This window comes from Bos indicus, chromosome 19 (genome assembly GCF_029378745.1).
Source record: "Bos indicus isolate NIAB-ARS_2022 breed Sahiwal x Tharparkar chromosome 19, NIAB-ARS_B.indTharparkar_mat_pri_1.0, whole genome shotgun sequence".
In the NCBI taxonomy this organism is placed as follows: Eukaryota; Metazoa; Chordata; class Mammalia; order Artiodactyla; family Bovidae; genus Bos; species Bos indicus.
In genome coordinates, this window is record NC_091778.1 from 12,605,107 (window position 1) to 12,624,250 (window position 19,144).

Consider the following 19,144-nt stretch of genomic DNA (forward strand, 5'->3'; position numbering starts at 1 on the left):
AGATCCCTTGGAGAAGGGAATGGCTACATACTCCAGTATTCTGGCCTGGAGAATTGGAGTTGCAAAGAATTGAACATGACTGAACATCTTTCACTTTAACTTTTAACTTTTATGGTAAGTGTAGGGGCTTCCCTGGTGGCTCAGTTGGTAAAGAATCTGCCTGCAGTGCAGGAGACTTGCCTGCAGCACAGGAGATGTGGGTTTGATCCCTGGGTCAGGAAGATCCCCTGGAGAAGGAAATGCAACCCACTCCAGTATTCTTGCCTGGAGAATCCCAGGGTTAGAGGAGCCTGGTTGGCCACAGTCCATGGGGTTGCAAGAGTCAGACAAAACTTAGCACCTAAACCACAACCACCAATCATGGTAGGTGTATATTTGCCAAATTGTCTTTCAGTGTCTGTACTATTTGGTATTCCCACCAGATACTTTGGTGTTGTCATTGGTTTAGATTTTGGTCATTCTAATAAGTGTGTTGTGCTATCATGTTGTTTTGATTTGCAATTTCCTGCTGACCTAAAACCAGTACTCTTGCCTGGAAAATCCCATGGACAGAGGAGCCTGGTAGGCTGCAGTCTATGAGGTCGCTAAGAGTCAGACACGACTGAGCGACTTCACTTTCACTTTTCATGCATTGGAGAAGGACATGGCAACCCACTCCAGTGTTCTTGCCTGGAGAATCCCAGCAACAGGGGAGCCTGGTGGGCTGCCGTCTATGGGGTCGCACAGAGTCGGACACGACTGAAGCAACTTAGCAGCAGCAGCAGCAGCTGACCTAAAATGTGGAATGTCTTTTCATATGCTTATTGGCCATCTGTATATTTTCTTTAGTGTGGTGACTGTTCACATCTTTGGCTTGTTTATCAATCAGGTTGTTTTCTTATTGTTGAATTTTAGAAGTTTTTTGTATATTTTGGATTGTTATTGTTGTTCGGTAGTGCAGTTGTGTCTGACTCTTTGCAATCCCATGGACTGTGGCATGCCAGGTTTTCCTGTCCTTCACCATCTCCCAGAGTTTGCTTAAACTCATGCCCATTGAGTTGGTAGTTCTTTATCATATGTAACTTTTGCCCAGAATTGTTTTTTCTCCCAATCTGTGGCTTATTTTCTCATCCATTTATTTAATGCTACTTCTTCTGTTAACTTTGGTTTGGTCCTCATCTTTAAATTATTCTTTTTTAAAAATAATTTGTTTTTATTTTTGGCTGTGCTGAGTCTTTGGTGCTGTGCAGGCTTTTCTCTAGTTGTGGTACGTAGGCTTCCCATTACGTGGCTTCTCTTGCCGTGGAGCACAGCCTCTAGGACATGCAGGCTTCAGGAGTTGTGGCGCCTGGGCTCTAGAGCACAGGCTCAAGAGCTGAGCATGAGCTTAGTTGCTCCACAGCATGTGGGGTTTTCTTGGACCAGGAATCGAGCCTGTATCTTCCACGTTGGCAGATAGATTCTTTACCACTGAGCCATCAGAGAAGCCTTATTCTTAACTGATCTTTCTCCGTTCAGTCTTCCCTTCACCAGTTTTTCCTCCCTATTGATCAAGTTGCTCTCCTGTTTAACCCTCAGTAAACCAGTGAAAATAGCCATAACCATTTGTCATTTTTCTTTTTTATAAGTCATGGGAATGATTTATAGAATTAAGAAGAAAGTAATAGTTTAAAAATCAGCATTGTTAAAATTTAAACTTTAAAAAGAGGTTAGACATAACAACACCTCTTTGTAACAAGTAAATTTTGGTGTACTGATACAAAAAAATCAGAGGCTAACGTCACACGTCTTTTGCAACAATGAAGTGGGAAGAGACGTCAGTGTTGCTGTTGCAAAATATTGTGTGATGAAGTCCTTCCTGCTGAATAGTTAACTGAGTGAGACTACCATTGTTTCTTGTCTTTAGACATGTTCTGATCACATATCAGTTCTTGAATTTGATAAATTTTGTGTGGTATGTTGTTATCTGATGATTTATAGTCTGAGATTTCACTTGCACCATCCGGTTTCACCATTGTCACTAGAATTGGAATGTTCCTCAGACTTTTGTCGTCTTATTCATGTAATATTATGTTATATCTTTCTCTGTTCATTTCCTTTTCTTTGCTATTTTGGTCATAAATGCAAGTATTTGGTGTCCTCAGTTTTCTAATTTCTGGGAAGATGATGCAATACTTTGAACAATACTATGAGAAAAAAGAATGGCAGCTCATTATTGCATCCTCCTAGGTTGTTCCATCATTCTTCTCTTTCTTATTATTTTAGATTTTTTTGAATTATTAGGAATAATGTGATGAGTAATAATGGATAATGATGGAATTATTTGTAGGATATTAAAACCACTGAATATTTCAAGATGTAGGAAAAATAATGTCAGTGAGATCCCGTAATATTTCTTAGCATTATAGAAGAGTTCAGTTAACCCTTGTGGTGATTACAATATATAATAGGTTTTACCCTATTTAAATAAAGTACATTTTCTCTTGGCTTTTTTTTTTTGGAGGAGGGAACGTGTAGTAAGAAAAAGTGATGAAATATCTTTATAAATAATTAGAAATGATGGGAAATGGATACATTGGACCCTAATGATATACCAAGAGTTAAAAACCGTTAGTAATTCCCAGTTTTCTGAAAGATAAAGCTTAAAATCCTTTGCATTTCCTGGAAGCCTTGGTTATTTTTCAGCCTTGTGCCAGCAGCCCCCATCCTATATATACCCTTTTTAAAGGCATCTTGTATTACTGTGAGTGCTTTGAGCTGCTATATATTTTCATACCTGCATAAAAGTGGTAGGGAGAGTTCTAAGATGGCCCCCACAATTCCTGGCCCCTGGTATATACATGCCTTCCCTCATTTGTTCAGTCAAATGCTAATGTAGGTACTGTGAAGGGATTTTGCAGTTAGTTGACTTTAAAATCAGTCAGTTCAGTCGCTCAGTCATATCCGACTCTTTGTGACCCCATGGACTGCAGCACACCAGGCTTCCCTGTCCATCACCAACTTCTGGAGCTTACTCTAACTCATGTCCATCGAGTTAGTGACGCCATCCAACCATCTCGTCCTCTGTCATCCCCTTCTCTTCCCACCTTCAATCTTTCCCAGCATCAGGGTCTTTTCTAATGAGTCAGTTCTTCACATTAGGTGGCCAAAGTATTGGAGTTTCAGCTTTAGCATCAGTTCTTCCAATGAATATTCAGGACTGATTTCCTTCAGGGTTGATCTCCTTGCAATCCAAGGGACTCTCAAGAGTCTTCTCCAACACCATAGTTCAAAAGCATCAATTCTTTGGCGCTCAGCTTTACATAATCACTTGAACCCTTTAAAAGCAGAGACTTTTCTGAAGCTGGTTGCAGAAGAGAAAGTCAGAGGTATGTGATATCTGGCTAGACTGGAGGAAAGCCGCATCCGTGTTAAACTAACTGGTGGGAGGGTGGGGCATATAGCAAGGAATTGCAGGTGGTCTCTGAACTGAGAGCAGTCCTGACTAATGACTAGCATAAAAATGGGAGCAGTTGTCCTACAGCCAATAGGAAGTAAGTTTTGTCAATAACCAGTGACCTGGGAAGAGAACCTGAAGTCCCAGATGACAAGTGCAGCCCTGGGAAACAACTTACCCACTTTAGACCCTGAACAGAGAATCCACTCTGTTTTGTTATGCCTGGACTTCAGACCTCCAGAAACTGAGGTAATAAAATGGTATTGTTTTTATGCTGCAGCCTGGATGAACCTGGAGGTTATTATGCTAAGTGAAATGAGCCAGTCAGAAAAAGACAAGCAATGTATGATTCCATTTGTGTGAGAGATCTAGTCAAATTCATAGAGACAGAAAGTAGAAGGGGAGTTGTCAGGGGCTCGGGGAAGAAGGGAGTGAGCTATTTAATAGATATAGTTTCAGTTTTGCAAGATGAATAGAGTTTTGGAGATTGGTTGTACAATAATGTGAATATACTTCACACTATGACCTATACACTTAAAAATGATTAAGATGGTAAATTTCAAGTTACGTGTATTTTACCACAATTTTAAAAATTATTTGAAAAAGTGAGTCTTAAGTCACTGGATTTGCAGATAATTTGTTATGCAGCAGTAGTGTTCATGGTGTTGTGTCTGCTTGAAATCCACTCTCTGACTCTTCTATTATCCAGAAACTTTATACTCTCCATCCAGCTCAAAGGTTTACTCTATTATACCATCCTTAACCCTGAGGCAAAGTTAGTCACTCTTTCCTCTGGCTAACCATATACATCTATACGAGCACTTACCACATTGTATTTTATGCATTTTTCATTTAGGTCTTCTCCACTAGACTGTGAAGTGATGTTTTTCCCAAAGCATTTCACCTTCAAGTTTTATAGTAACAACATTACAGTAGATTCAGGTTGGCAATACCTGAAAGTAGTAGCTTTTAGGAAAATTGCAGCGGTTGCTTCTTATTAATTTTCTTTTCTCAGTCTAGATTATACCTTAGATTCTAATAGTGCAGATGCACTGACCTTGTTCAGTTTACTTTAACTCTTTGTCTTTTAACAGAGGGATAGAAAATGAGCCCCTCCCCCCCCTTTTAAACTATAATCAGTCTACTCAGGTAAGAAATGAAACGTATAAGTGAATTTATTCATTCTGGTCTCAGCCAGCATTTATTAAGCCAATACTTCTTGACTCTAAAATAGCAAAATTGGTTAAATACATACTTTTTAACCAATGGTTACTTCAGACATTAATGAACCAATTATGTTGATCAATCAACAGAAATTTGGAATTTGTATTTTAAAGAGTTAAGAATTTGTTTTGTGCTTAAATATCAATTGAGTTCTTATTATTTTCTTTTCAAGAGATTTCAGCAAAGTAGGTGAAGAAATAAATGTATGTTATTTCTCAAATTGTTTTCTTTGAAAAATGTTTCACTGCAGGTATTGTGAATTTTTATTAAAATATATCAATAAATGGCTATAAATAAGTATATCAGTTTCAGTAATTACTGCAGCTCTGACATTTTCATAGTCTTCATTCTTTTAATAAATTTATGAGAAAGACTACTCCTTGTCTGAGACCATAGGACCTTTCATTTCCATATAGATAGCCAACAACTACAAGCAATGTTCCTTTCACTTCAGGACAGTATTCCTCCCTATTATTCTTCCTAATATATTACTGACTGCATGCATATTCATTGATAGTTTGATCCTGAACTATAACCCAGCCTCTTGAGATAACACTAAATAGCTAGAGTGTAGGAAGTTGTTTCAATAGAAATGAATATTTGTGGCTTTCTCATATTTTATATTTGGATGCAGCAAGAATTAAGGATATGCCCTTTTTTTCCTTTAATTTATAATGTTATAAAAATATACTACTGCTAATTTCTCATTTTTATTTCTGCTTTCAAGGAAGTGTGTATTGTTCCTAACATATGCCAACTATCAGTACATATCAACTGAACCAAAGAAAGTAGGTATTTCTTAAATATTAGTACCCTGTGAAATGAATGTGACAGATCATCTTCAGATGGAAAGATATGACAGCTTTTACCTAAGAAATAAATTATGTGAAAAAGATTACAAAAGATGGTAGTCTGTTTAGGCAGGCCTATTAAAAGCATTAAGACTTGAGTACTGGCTATTAAAGTGAGTAAATGGCAATATTATAAAGTTAAACACATGCCAAAAAACATTTTCCAGAGGACCAGGATTGTAACAATACCATTAATGAGGGCAAGGAGGTCTTAATGCAATTTACACTTTCTAAAGTTTCAAAAAGAGGCTTTGAGTTAGTGCATTATTAATGTACTGAACATCTGGAACTGTGTAAAAGCTATAGACATTGAGCATATGCAGGATTTCCCCACTAGGTTGCATTCTAACTTACTGCCTCCCTAGTGAGATACCGGTTTTAAAAAGTTTGAAAAAATAAAATGACAATATCCAGATAAGGCATAAACATTCAAAAATGTCTTTTAATTTGTGAGGTCCTACACAAAAATGTTTTTTCTGACCTTATCAAATCTAAGTGATGTGAATGTCAATGAGTAGATTAAATCATCTGTATCACTGTGCATAGACTAGACTCTCTGTATGTGAATAACATTTGCTGTTTATGAGCTAAGTAAACTTTTGTAACAGATTCTTCATATTTTTTACATATATATGTCAAAACCTGAGAGATGATTCTGTGTCAGTGTACTTTACTCCAGGTTTCTTGATTTTTAGGTGTTTTGTTGGGATACTTAAGAAAATTTTAAAAGTTGAGGGTATTGGGTATATAGTTTTGTATGAATTTTCTGGCAAGGGGCAAGTAATTAAGATGTATATAGATGGCTATTTGAGTGTCACCTGTAATGAGAATGGGAAAACTATAGACCTATTTTTTTTTAATTTAAAACCAAAAATTTGCCACAGACCATTTTCTCCAAGTAATCAGTATGTTTTTTTGCTATAGAGCTACACTCTAGATTTGCATATATCTCCTGTATAATCCTGAAAAGAATTCTGGCTTTTAAAGTACTTAAAAGAATCTTCATGGAAGAGGTTACAATAAACACATTGTGTTCTGTGGTAATATTGTCTCATAGTCACCAAATCCCCTGATCCCTTTTTCACAGTGTTCCCAGTACCTCCTTACCTGAACTAGAATCTGGGTATACACAGAGGACATGCCATTTTCTTGTCAATCCTTTCACGTTGTGATTGCTTTTTTCTCCGTAGTACCTCAGGATTGGTATCCTATTTACTTTCCATTGCTCTTTCTAAGCCATAACCTCTCCATCTTTTTTTGGAAGGAAGGGAAAAAAGAAAGGAAAGGAAAAAGAGAAACTCACCAACAGAAAACTCTAGTCTCTCGGTTCATATCTTTTAATCATGTCATCCTTTCTGCTTCATCTTTATTGATATGTTATAGATCACATGAATACTCTTATCAAGGACTTTGGCACCTGACTTTATAGGGAGTTTTTTTTTCCTCCTCCTTTACTACCTTCTCTGATCTTCCTTTTTTTTTAACCTTCCTTTTTTTATTCATTTGTTAAATTCATTCAACAAATATGTATTGTCCACTTTCTAGGTACTGGACAGTTAGCAGTGAGCAAGACAAACAAAAATCATTCCGGGGTAAGAGACAGAAAATAAACCAGATGTATAGAAAGATTCTTATGTATTAGATGATGCCATGGACCAAATGTTTATACCTTCCCTGTGCTCAAATTCATATGTTGAATCCCTGACCCCCTCAGTGTGGCTGTGTTTAGGAATGAAGACTCACAGAAAGTAATTAAGGTTAAATGCAATCATAAGGGTGAGACCCTGATCTGATAGCATTAATGTCTGTACTAAAAGAGATACTGGAAATCTTGCTGTCTCCCCCACAGCATGAGCAAAGAGGAAAAAGTGTGTGAGGATTCAGTAAGGTGGCCATCTGCAAGCCTGGAAGAGAATCTCACCAGGAAATGAATCAGCCAGCACCTTGATCTTCAACCTCCCAGTGTCAAGAAGTGTAAAAAATAAATTTCTATTTAAATTACCCCATCTGTGGTATATTTTCTCCAGCTTTATTGAAGTATTATTGAATATATATATATAAGTTTAAGTTTATGATTTGATATGTATATTTATTATGAAATGACTGGAGTTTTTGTTTGTTTTAATGGAAGCTAAGGGCTTCCCTGGTGGCTCAGATGGTGAAGAATCTGCCTGCAATGAGGCAGACCCAGGTTTGATCCCTTGATTGGGAAGATCCCCTGGAGAAGGGAATGGCTGCCCACATGAATATTCTTGCCTGGAGAATTCCGTGGACAGAGGAGCCTGGCAGGCTACAGTCCATAGGGTTTCAAAGAGTTGGACACAACTGAGTGATTAACAGTTCACTTTCACTGAGTGGACTAGTACAGACAGATAATGGTAAGCTCTGTGTAGAAAAATAATAATGCAAAGAAGAGGGAAATGGAATTCCTAGGGGAGTGGATAGAGGTACTTTAGAATTTTAGTTGGATGGTTCTGCAAAGCCTGTCAGAGAAGGTGACTTTGAGTAAAGGCCTAAAAGAAGTGGGGAAGCAAACTATTCTGATATGGGGGAAGAATATTCAGACAGAAGGAACCTTGTGGAAGAAGAGTACTGTTTTGTTTGATCGATAAGAAGACTGTGTTGTGTGTGTGTGTGTGTTCATCACTCAGTCATGTCCAATTATTTGCGACCCCACTAGCCTGCCAGTCTCTGTCCGTGAAATTTTCCAAAACACTGGAGTGGGTTGCTGTTTGCTTCTCCTTTTCCTTCTGGGATCTTCCTAACCCAGGAATCAAACCCAGGTCTCCTGCACTGCAAGCAGATTCTTTGCCTTGTTTGATCAACAGGAAGACTACCCTGGTTGAAGCTGAGTAGGGGAGAGGTAAGAGGTGTCACCTCTCAGGTGAATCTCAGGCCAGAGAAGTAGCTGTGGTAAAATCAAGCCACAGTAGGGCTTGGATTTTATTCTGATATGGTAGGAAGCCATTGGAGGCTTTAGACTTAATTTTAAAAGGATTGTGCTGGCTGCTGTATGGAAGCAGACTGTAGAGAGCATAAGAAGCATGGTGACTGTATAAGAGTCAGCACTAATAACTCATGTGAGAGATGGTAGTGACGTGGACCATTATGGTAGCAGTGTTTGGAGTCTAGACAATATTTGAAAGCAGTGGTGGTAGGAATTGCTGATCATATTTCAGGTGTTTGGAACAGCTCTGACATTGGCCTGGACTTAGGGAAACTTCATAATCAAATACAGACCTTGGAACACTCTCGACTGGATTTTACCGCCACTGGAGCAGCTAATGACTTTTTTCACACCTTCTCTAACTTTATTTCTGGAAAAAACATTCTGTCTAATCTTCTCAGAATCATTCTTCCTTGTATTGTCAGGATTCTTCGGCAGAACATTCAGAAGCTCGCGACTGAGCTGCATCTGGCTGTTTTAAGAAATAAAAAAGGTGGAGATGCTGGGAGCCATCTCCTGGCATAGTGAATATTGAGTGCAGCACTTTCACAGCATCATCTTTCAGGATCTAGAATAGCTCAACTGGAATTCTATCACTGCCGTGAGCCAGCGTGAGGAACTCCACCCATGGCAAAGGTCATGAGGAAGGAGGCTCGGCATACGCCTCAGGAGTCCCCCTGGAAATTCTCGAGCATCTACCCCCAAAACCAGAGTCTGCCTACTTTACTGCTTTGTGCTCTCACCTTCCCCTCTGACTTTACAGGGGGCTGTCCCCCACTACCTCTCTCTGAAAAAGAGTTAACTTACAGCTCCAGTTAATAAAGTTCCTGGGTCTGATAGTGTTTCAACCTACAATCTCCTTTGGAAGTCCTCTAGCCTGCCTGAATAGGTTTTTCCGGCCACAGGTGATTGCTCAGAGCCTCCCAACTGTGAGAGGCATGAGATGTTCTAAACTGTCTAAATACAGATTCCTTTGGGCAGTTAAAAGATTGATTAGAAATTGTATTGGTGAAGGGTTTTTCACTTGTTGGGCCAATGTTTGCTGCTAAGTCTCCATATCCCTTACCTGCTGTGTCCCTGGCAGTGTTTGTAACCTTGGACCCCTGAGTTAATTCTTTTACTTGTTATAGCCCACCACACCTTTGCCCTATAGCAATGCAACTTCATCTAATGCTTTTGAAGGGTGGCTCCTGACCTTTAGAGAAAAATAAGTTTTCTGAAGAAAGGGTCTTAAAATGTTAACAGGCCTCCGGGCCAGAAGTTGATGCAAATCACCTAAACTTTTGCATATGATAAGTTTACAGGAAGAAAGCCTGGCTTACTGCATGTCTCTACCCCTTCCCCCATTATCCTCTATGCATAACTTAAGGTATAAAAACTACTTTGGAAAATAAAGTGCGGGCCTTGTTCACCGAAACTTGGTCTCCCCATGTCGTTCTTTCTCTCACCTTCTGGCTGAATTATTCAGCCTCTTTTCTCCCCTGAATTTCCTCACTGAGCTATCCTTACTTCAGCCTCTCTTCTCCACTGAATTTCCTCACTGAGCTATCCTTATTTAACCACTCTTTATATCCTTAATTAACGTTTAATTAAGCAGTTGTTTCCTGATCCTCGCCGACGCCGTCCCCGCTTCGAATTCCCTGGATCCACCAGGGCTGGACCCTGGCAGGATTGGATGTGCAGTGTGATAGGGAGTAAGATTGTCTTGCTGCACTCTTTTCTTTATTTGTACTCTGCTGCTGATCAGTCTCATCTGTATTCATTCTTGTTATGTCTGATTGTCTTGGTTTCCCAATTTATAGTTCAGTTCTGACTTTCCTATAAGTACCACACTCAAGAGAAAATACACCTCTTCTGTGTCTCCTCTATGATTAATAATCTACTACAACACAGCTTCACTTCTGACACCTGATATATGGGTTTCCATGCGTTAGACAATTGTGTGACGCCAGCTGAGAGTCCTACAGCTTAACTCAGTTATTACAGTATCTGTCTAGAACAGAGTGTCAGATACCAGAGGTTAAGGGCTCCATCCCACAAGACTGTTCCCACTTCAGACAGCAATCTCAAATCCAGGTTATCTGTGTATCTGACTGACCGACTATAAATTGAAGATTCTCACAGCTCCCTTCTCAAGTTTGATCAATGCACTAGAGTGGTTCACAGTTTGATTAATTCACTAGAGTGGTTCACAGAACTCAGAGAAACATTGACTTACATTTCAGTTCAGTTCAGTTCAGTCACTCAGTTGTGTCTGACTCTTTGCGACCCCATGGACTGCAGCACACCAGGCCTCCCTGTCCATCACCAACTCCCGGAGTTTACCCAAACTCGTGTCCATTGAGTCGGTGATGCCATCCAGCCATCTCATCCTCTTTCGTCCCCTTCTCTTCCCACCTTCAGTCTTTCCCAACATCAGGGTCTTTTCTAATGAGTCAGGTCTTCACATCAGGTGGTCAAAGTATTGGAGTTTCAGCTTCAGCATCAGTCCTTCCAGTGAACACTCAGGACTGATCTCCTTTAGGCTGGACTGGTTGGATCTCCTCACAATCCAAGGGACTCTGAAGAGTCTTCTCCAACACCACAGTTCAAAAGCATCAATTCTTTAGCGCTCAGCTTTCTTCACAGTCCAACTCTCACATCCATACATGACCACTAGAAAAATCATAGCCTTGACTAGACGGACCTTTGTTGGCAAAGTAATGTCTCTGCTTTTTAATATGCTGTCTAGGTTCATCATAGCTTTCCTTCCAAGGAGTAAGCATCTTTTAATTTCACAGCTACAGTCACCATCTGCAGTGATTTTGGAGCCCCCAAAAATAAAGACTGACACTGTTTCCCCATCTATTACCCATGAAGTGATGGGACCAGATGCCATGATCTTAGTTTTCTGAATGTTGAGCTTCAAGACAACTTTTTCACTCTCCTCTTTCACTTTCATCAAGAGGCTCTTTAGTTCTTCTTCACTTTCTGCCATAAGGGTGGTGTCATCTGCATATCTGAGGTTATTGATATTTCTCCTGGAAATCTTTTGATTCCAGCTTGTGCTTCATCCAGCCCTGGGTTTCTCATGATATACTCTGCATATAATTTAAATAAGCAGGGTGACAATATACAGCCTTGACGAACTCCTTTTCCTATTTGGAACCAGTCTGTTGTTCCATGTCCAGTTCTGACTGTTGCTTCCTGACCTGCATACACGTTTCTCAAGAGGCAGGTCAGGTGGTCTGGTATTCCCATCTCTTTCAGAATTTTCCAGTTTATTGTGATCCACACAGTCAAAGGCTTTGGCATAGTCTACCAGCTTATTATAAAGGATATTATAAAAGATACAGTTGACTAGCCAGATGAAGTATATAGGGTGAGGTCTAGAAGAGGTGTGAGCATAGGAGCTTCTGTCTCCACAGAACTGAGGTATCTACCCTCTGGTATGTGAATACATTCACCAACCCAGAAGCTCTCTGAGCTTCATTCTTTTTGGTTTTATGCAGGTTTCGTTAGCCAGCAGTGTTGGCTAAATCATCGGGCATTGGCAGTTAACTCAGCCTATAGCCCCTTTCTCCTCCCTGGAGGTTGGAAGTAGGGTTGGAATTTTCATATACCTGGTTCATCAAAAGGATTCCTGACTATTCCAGCCTGTATAGCGTGTGTATGTATGTGTGAGTGTGTGTGTGTGTAAGCTTCCCTACACCAGCATTCATTTCTTGGATGCCAGCAGGATGTCCAAGAATTCAAGTCAGTTCTGACACTGTACACCCAGAGATAGAATCAGACTCCACAGATAAAGGGCTCAGAACCACAAGACCTCCCTCCACATCCTACACTAGTCTCACGCCCAGGTTGTTACGTATACTTTTGACAGACTGGCTGTAAACCAGAGGTTCCCACTACCCACTCTTTGGGGTTAATAATTTGCGAGAGTAGCCCACAGAATTCAGGAAAACCCGTTTACTCACTGGATTACAAATTTATTATAAAAGGATATTAAAGGATATCAGTCAGTAGCCAGATGGAGCAATACACAGTACAGGGTCCCAACAGCCGAGGGAGTGGGACTGAAGTGATGGGCTCCATAGACAACTAACCCTATCCTGAGCTGCTTTTCAAAAGTAACCTCATTAACATAACACAAGACATCTTTATCATTCTCAACACTTGGGAAATTCCAAGGATTTGGGGAGCTGAGCCAGGAATGGTAGATGAAGACCAAATATATATATATGTAGGTTATCTGAATGACCAAATGTGTATTTTTCTTGTAAGTCACAATATCACAGTTCTGCTGGCAATCAGCTGTTGTCCTCAGGTTGCCTGGGGACTGTCCAAACGTCAGGTGTGGTTGAAGGGACTTGCTATGAATAAATTTTCTAACCTTTATATATGACTCTGGAGCTATTTCAGAAACTGAGAACCGAAGATGCCCCTAATAGTTCTTATTGCTCAGGAAATTCCAAGAGTTTTAGAAGCTCTGTGCCAAGAACAGGAACAAATCCAAATATATGTATATGTATTTATATTTCTTTTATAAATCAGCATCACACACTGCTTCCTCAATATGTCAGTCTGAGCATCTATTTGTAATCTTTCCTCCCAGTCTTGGCCCTTTTCCAGTGTTGCCTTAAAGAGTGAAAGGTACTGCAGTTTATATTTGGACTAATCAGGTAATCTGGACTAAATATTTGGACTAATCAGGGGGTGTCTATGAGCCTTCTTCTCTCTTTCCTATCATCTCCAATCTAATATCCATGACAAATTGGGATTTACTCCTGGAATGCAAGCATTGTTCAACATCTGACAATCAATTAATATAATACACATTAATAAAATGAAAAAAAATGATCATTTTACAGTGTGATTTTACATGCTGTAAAATATGTTATAAGGTATAATTCTTTTGGTATGTTGCTGAACTTTGTCTGCTAGTATAGGTTGAAGTTTTTGCATTGATATTTGTAAGGAATATTGGTCTATAGTTTATTTTTTGCCTATAGTGTCTTTGTTTGCCTTTTGTATCAGGGTAAGGCTGGCCTCTAGAATGGGTCAGGAAATATTCTCTTTTTTCATTCTCTTGGAAGAGTGTGAGAAGGATTGATACTAATTCTTTAATATTTGATGGAATTCATCAGTGAAACCACCTGATCTAGGGATTTTCTTTGTTGGAAGGTTTTGATTACTGATTCAAACTCCTTACTTGTTATAAGTCAACTCAGATTTTCTATTCGTGATTCAGTTTTTTGAGATTGTGTATTTATAGGAATTTGTCCATTATGTCCTGATTATTATTCAATTTGGTAGCATACAATTGTTCATAGTATTATGATCCTTTTTATTTCTATAAAGTTGGTGGTAATGTCTCCACTTTCTTGTGTGGTTTGAGTAATGTGAGTCATTTTTTTTTTTTTAGTCAGTCTAGCTAAATATTTGTCAATTTTGTTGATCTTCAAAGAACCAATGTTCATTCCTCTATTTTTTTTTTTCTGTTCTCTATTTCATTTCTTTTTTCTTCTAACTTTTGGCTTAATTTGCTGTACTGTAAAATGCAGTTAGGTATTAATTTGAGGTCTTTTTAATGTTTGCATTTACAGCTAAAATATCTTTCATAGCACAGTTTCACTGTGTCTTGTAAGTTATATTTGTATTTTTGTTTTGATGTGTCCAAAGGTATTTTCTAATTTTCCTTGTAATTTCTGATTTTATCCAATGATTGTTTAAAAGTGTGTTGTTTATATTGTATAGCACAGGGAATTATAACAGTTATCCTGTAATAACTCATAATGGAATATAATCTACAAAAATATTGAATCCCTATTCTCTACACAAGAAACCAACATAATATTGTAAATCAACTGTACTTTAATTTTTAAAAAGTGTGTTGTTTCATTTTCATGTGAATTTTACAGTTTTCTTTCTGTTGTTGATTTCTATTTCCACCTCATTGTAGTCAGAAAAAACACTGAATCCTTTTAAAATGTGCTTTGTATTGTGGCCTAACCTGTGATCTATCCTAGAGGATGTTTTTTGTTTTTTTTTTTTTCATATTTAAACTTGATTTTATTTTTAAACTTTACATAATTGTATTAGTTTTGCCAAATATCAAAATGAATCCACCACAGGTATACATGTGTTCCCCATCCTGAACCCTCCTCCCTCCTCCCTCCCCATACCATCCCTCTGGGTCGTCCAGTGCACTAGCCCCAAGCATCCAGTATCGTGCATCGAACCTGGACTGGTAACTCGTTTCTTACATGATATTTTACATGTTTCAATGTCATTCTCCCAAATCTTCCCACCCTCTCCCTCTCCCACAGAGTCCATAAGACTGTTCTATACATCAGTGTCTCTTTTGCTGTCTCGTACACCGGGTTATTGTTACCATCTTTCTAAATTCCATATATATGCGTTAGTATACTGTGTTGATGTTTTTCCTTCTGGCTTACTTCACTCTGTATAATAGACTCCAGTTTCATCCACCTCATTAGAACTGATTCAAATGTATTCTTTTTAATGGCTGAGTAATACTCCATTGTGTATATGTACCACAGCTTTCTTATCCATTCATCTGCTGATGGACATCTAGGTTGCTTCCATGTCCTGGCTATTATAAACAGTGCTGTGATGAACATTGGGGTACACGTGTCTCTTTCCCTTCTGGTTTCCTCAGTGTGTGTGCCTAGCAGTGGGATTGCTGGATCATAAGGCAGTTCTATTTCCAGTTTTTTAAGGAATCTCCACACTGTTCTCCATAGTGGCTGTACTAGTTTGCATTCCCACCAACAGTGTAAGAGGGTTCCCTTTTCTCCACACCCTCTCCAGCATTTATTATTTGTAGACTTTTGGATTGCAGCCATTCTGACTGGTGTGAAATGGTACCTCATAGTGGTTTTGATTTGCATTTCTCTGATAATGAGTGATGTTGAGCATCTTTTCATGTGTTTGTTAGCCATCTGTATGTCTTCTTTGGAGAAATGTCTATTTAGTTCTTTGGCCCATTTTTTGATTGGGTCATTTATTTTTCTGGAGTTGAGCTGTAGGAGTTGCTTGTATATTTTTGAGATTAGTTGTTTGTCAGTTGCTTCATTTGCTATTATTTTCTCCCATTCTGAAGGCTGTCTTTTCACCTTGCTAATAGTTGCCTTTGATGTGCAGAAGCTTTTAAGGTTAATTAGGTCCCATCAAAACCCTGTGGTTACTAGAGGATGTTTTTACACACAACTGAGACGAATGTGTATTTTGCTTTGTTAGATGGAGTGTTCTGTATATGTCTGTTAGCTCTAATTAGTTTATGGTATTTTTCAAGTTCTCTTTATCTTGTTGAATTTCTATCTGGTTGTTTTGTTCATTATTGACATTGGAATGTTGAAGTTTGTTACTATTATAATAGAACTATTTGTTTCTCTCTGTTTTGTTAATTTTTTGTTTTGTATGTGTTCTGAGGCTCTGTTCTTATGTGTTTGTATGTTTATAATTGTATCTTAATGAATTGATGCTTTTTTGATATATAATATTCTTTGTCTCTAACAATTTTTTACTTAAAGCCCACTTTTTATGGCTGTGTTTTATTTTCCAGCATCTTTTTTACTTCAACTGAAGGACTCCCCCTAGTATTTCTTGTAAGGAATCTCATGGTGATGAACTCCCCCAGTTTTTGTAATTCTGGGAAAGTTTCTCTCTCCTCCTCCTCCTCACCACCTCTTAACCTCCTCCTCTTCCCATTCTTTCTGCATTTTGAGGGCCAATTTTTTTCTTTCAGCACTTTGAATATATTATCCCATTCCCTTCTTGTTTTGCTCTTGCTACTTTCAAAATTCTGTCTGTCTTTGATTTTTTTGACAATTTGTTTATAATATGTCTCAGTGTAACCTTCGTTGGATTCACCCTTTTTGGTGTCTGTTGGCTTCTTGAACCTGGATATCCATTCTCCCCTACCAGATATGAGAAGTTTCTGGCTACTAATTCTTTAAATAAACTTTGTACCTTTCTCTCACTTTGTTTTTTTTTGCCTTCTGTGTATATTTGTCTATTTGAGGGTGTCTTGTAAATCCCCCAGGCTTTCTTGACTCTATTTCATTCTCTTTTCTTTATATTTGTCTGACTAGATTATTTAAATGACCTGTGTTTTAGTTCACTGATTCTTTATTTTGATTGACTATGAATGCTGTTGAATCCCTCTGGTGAACTTTTTATGTCAGTTACTGTATTCTTCAGCTCCAAAATTTCTGTTTTGCTCTGTTTTATATTTTCTGTTTCTTTTTTTAAAATTCTCATTTTATTCATGTATCATTTCCCTGAGCTTGTTGAGCATCTTTATGATGGTTGCTTTAAATTCTTCATCAGGTAAATCATATACCTCCATTCTTTATGGCTGATTTTCTGGAATTTATTTTGTTCCTTTGATTGGGTCATTTCCTCCTGTTTCTTCATTCCATGTGAGTTTGGGTTTGTATCTACCCATTTAAAACAACAGCCACCTCTCCCAGTCTTTTATGGGCTGGTTGTGTACAGGGAAAGATCTTCACCAGTTCCAGTTGTAGATTCTGGAGGCCTCTCAAACCTTTTCTGTGGATGTTCCTTCTCTTAACTTGTGTGTGTAGATTCCTGATTAGAAGGATTTTTCAGTTTCTTTTTAATTGTGATATTCACAACTTATTTATAAACTTATGGCCATTTTCATTGTCCATAAATTTCTGAAGTTCTTCGAATCCAAAATCAGTGGATAGAATGTCTTTTATAGTTATCCATTGTAGCAAATTTTGAAATATTGCATATATCACACCTGCTTTGAAATTTTTCTAAGCTTTTGTAAACAAATATTTCTAAATCATTTATAACCTTTTGATATTCTGAATTCTGTTCTGCATAATGGAGGAAAAATCCCTGCTGGATTTTGGGGGGAAATTTCTACTTTGATCCAATTTCCTTTTTATTTCTCAGATTTTTCTTTGTAAAGAGATGTTAATCTATTAAAATGGAATATATTTTGGAATCATCAACTTAATGGTCTTCCTTAAGTAAAGTAAAAGTGAAAGTAAAGTCAGTCAGTAAAATGCTGTGTGTTTCTCCAGATTTTGAATGTTCAAAACACTGGAGTTGTTATTCTTTTGGATTCAAGGAATCAGAAGTGAAATATTATCTGTGTTTTCAGAAAACAGTATAGCACCATTGAATTTAATTCTATTAAGAATCAATAATTATGCAGATTCGTGATACTTTTCATCTGGTTTTACATCCTTGGGATATTTTTATGCTCTTCTAACTGAATTACAGCAGCTAAAAGAGACTAAGAATTTGCATGATGAGAAACTTTGATTCAGAAGGTGTATATTCAAAAAGTAAATTCTAATAGCCAAAGTAAAGAAGTTTTTTAAATTAATAATATCCCTGTTGTTTTCTACCTATTAACGTGGTGTTATGGGAAAATTTTATTCTTACTGATCAGAATACCCTGATCAATGTATAATATGCAATGAATTGTTTTACCAATTAGTGATTTTCTTAGTGTGTTCTAGTTGTTGGAATAAAATACTCCAGACCTGGTAGCTTATGAACAGTGGATCATATTTCTCATAGTCCTGCTGGAAGTCCCAGATTAGGGTGCCAGCATGGTTGGGTGAGGACCCTCTTCCTGTGGGGAGCCAGTTCTCTCTTGCTATGCCCTCGTGGTAGAAGGGGCAAAGGAACTCTGTGAGATCTCAAAAATAAGAGCAGTATCCCATTTGTGAAAGCTCCATGCTCATGACCAAATCACTTTTAAAGACCCCACTTCCAAATACTTTTAGCTTTAGAGATTAGGATTTCAACATAGGATTTTGGAGGGATACAAACATTTAGACCATAGCAGTGATTTGGACAGAGGAGCCTGGTGGGCTACAGTCCATGAGGTCGCTAGGAGTCGGATTCAACTGAGCGACTTCACTTTCACTTTTCACTTTCCTGCATTGGAGAAGGAAATGGCAACCCACTCCAGTGTTCTTGCCTGGAGAATCCCAGGGTCAGGGGAGCTTGTGGGCTGCCGTCTCTGGGGTCGCACAGAGTCGCACATGACTGAAGCGACTTAGCAGCAGCAGCAGTGATTTTTTAAAAATTTGTTTTGTTGTCTTATTATTGTTTCCAAAAATAGATATGTTAAAGTTCTGAGGAAATAAATCATCTTACAAAAATTAATTTTTGTTCTCTGGAGGTTTGAAGTAATTTCTTGATGCTTGCCTAGATTGTGACTTCCCTGGTAGCTCAGACGGTTAAGTATCTGCCTACAATGTGGGAGATCCGGGTTCGATCCTGGGTTGGGAGGATCCCCTGGAGAAGGAAGTGGCAACCCAATCCAGTACTCTTGCCTGGAAAATCCCATGGATGGAGGAGCCTGATAGGCTACAGTCCATGGGGTCACAAAGAGTTAGACACGGCTGAGAACCTTCACTTCACTCACTGCCTATATTGTAATAATTGGCTCATATTACATAGAACTCTTTGCATAAAACAAGTAAAACAGTTCAACTTAAGTCATAATAATCTCTACCACTGTTTTTTTTTTTTTAATTTATTTCAATTCTTATCTTTACTAACTTCTGCTTTCTTATTACCTTTATTCCATACCACATGTTTTGGATTATGGGTACGTTTTTTAGTCATTCAGATCTAAAGATGTCATGAATTCTGTTGATTTCTTCTCTGTATGTTCTCTTTTGTTGTTATTTATTTTCTTTTTGCAGC

The 19,144-nt window shown here is 38.2% G+C and overlaps 1 protein-coding gene across 2 annotated transcripts in view; it reads left to right on the forward strand.

The window, feature by feature from the left end:
* BRIP1 (BRCA1 interacting DNA helicase 1) overlaps nt 1-19,144 on the forward strand; it is a 184,219-nt gene that overhangs the window by 101,849 nt on the left and 63,226 nt on the right. The window lies entirely within an intron of this gene.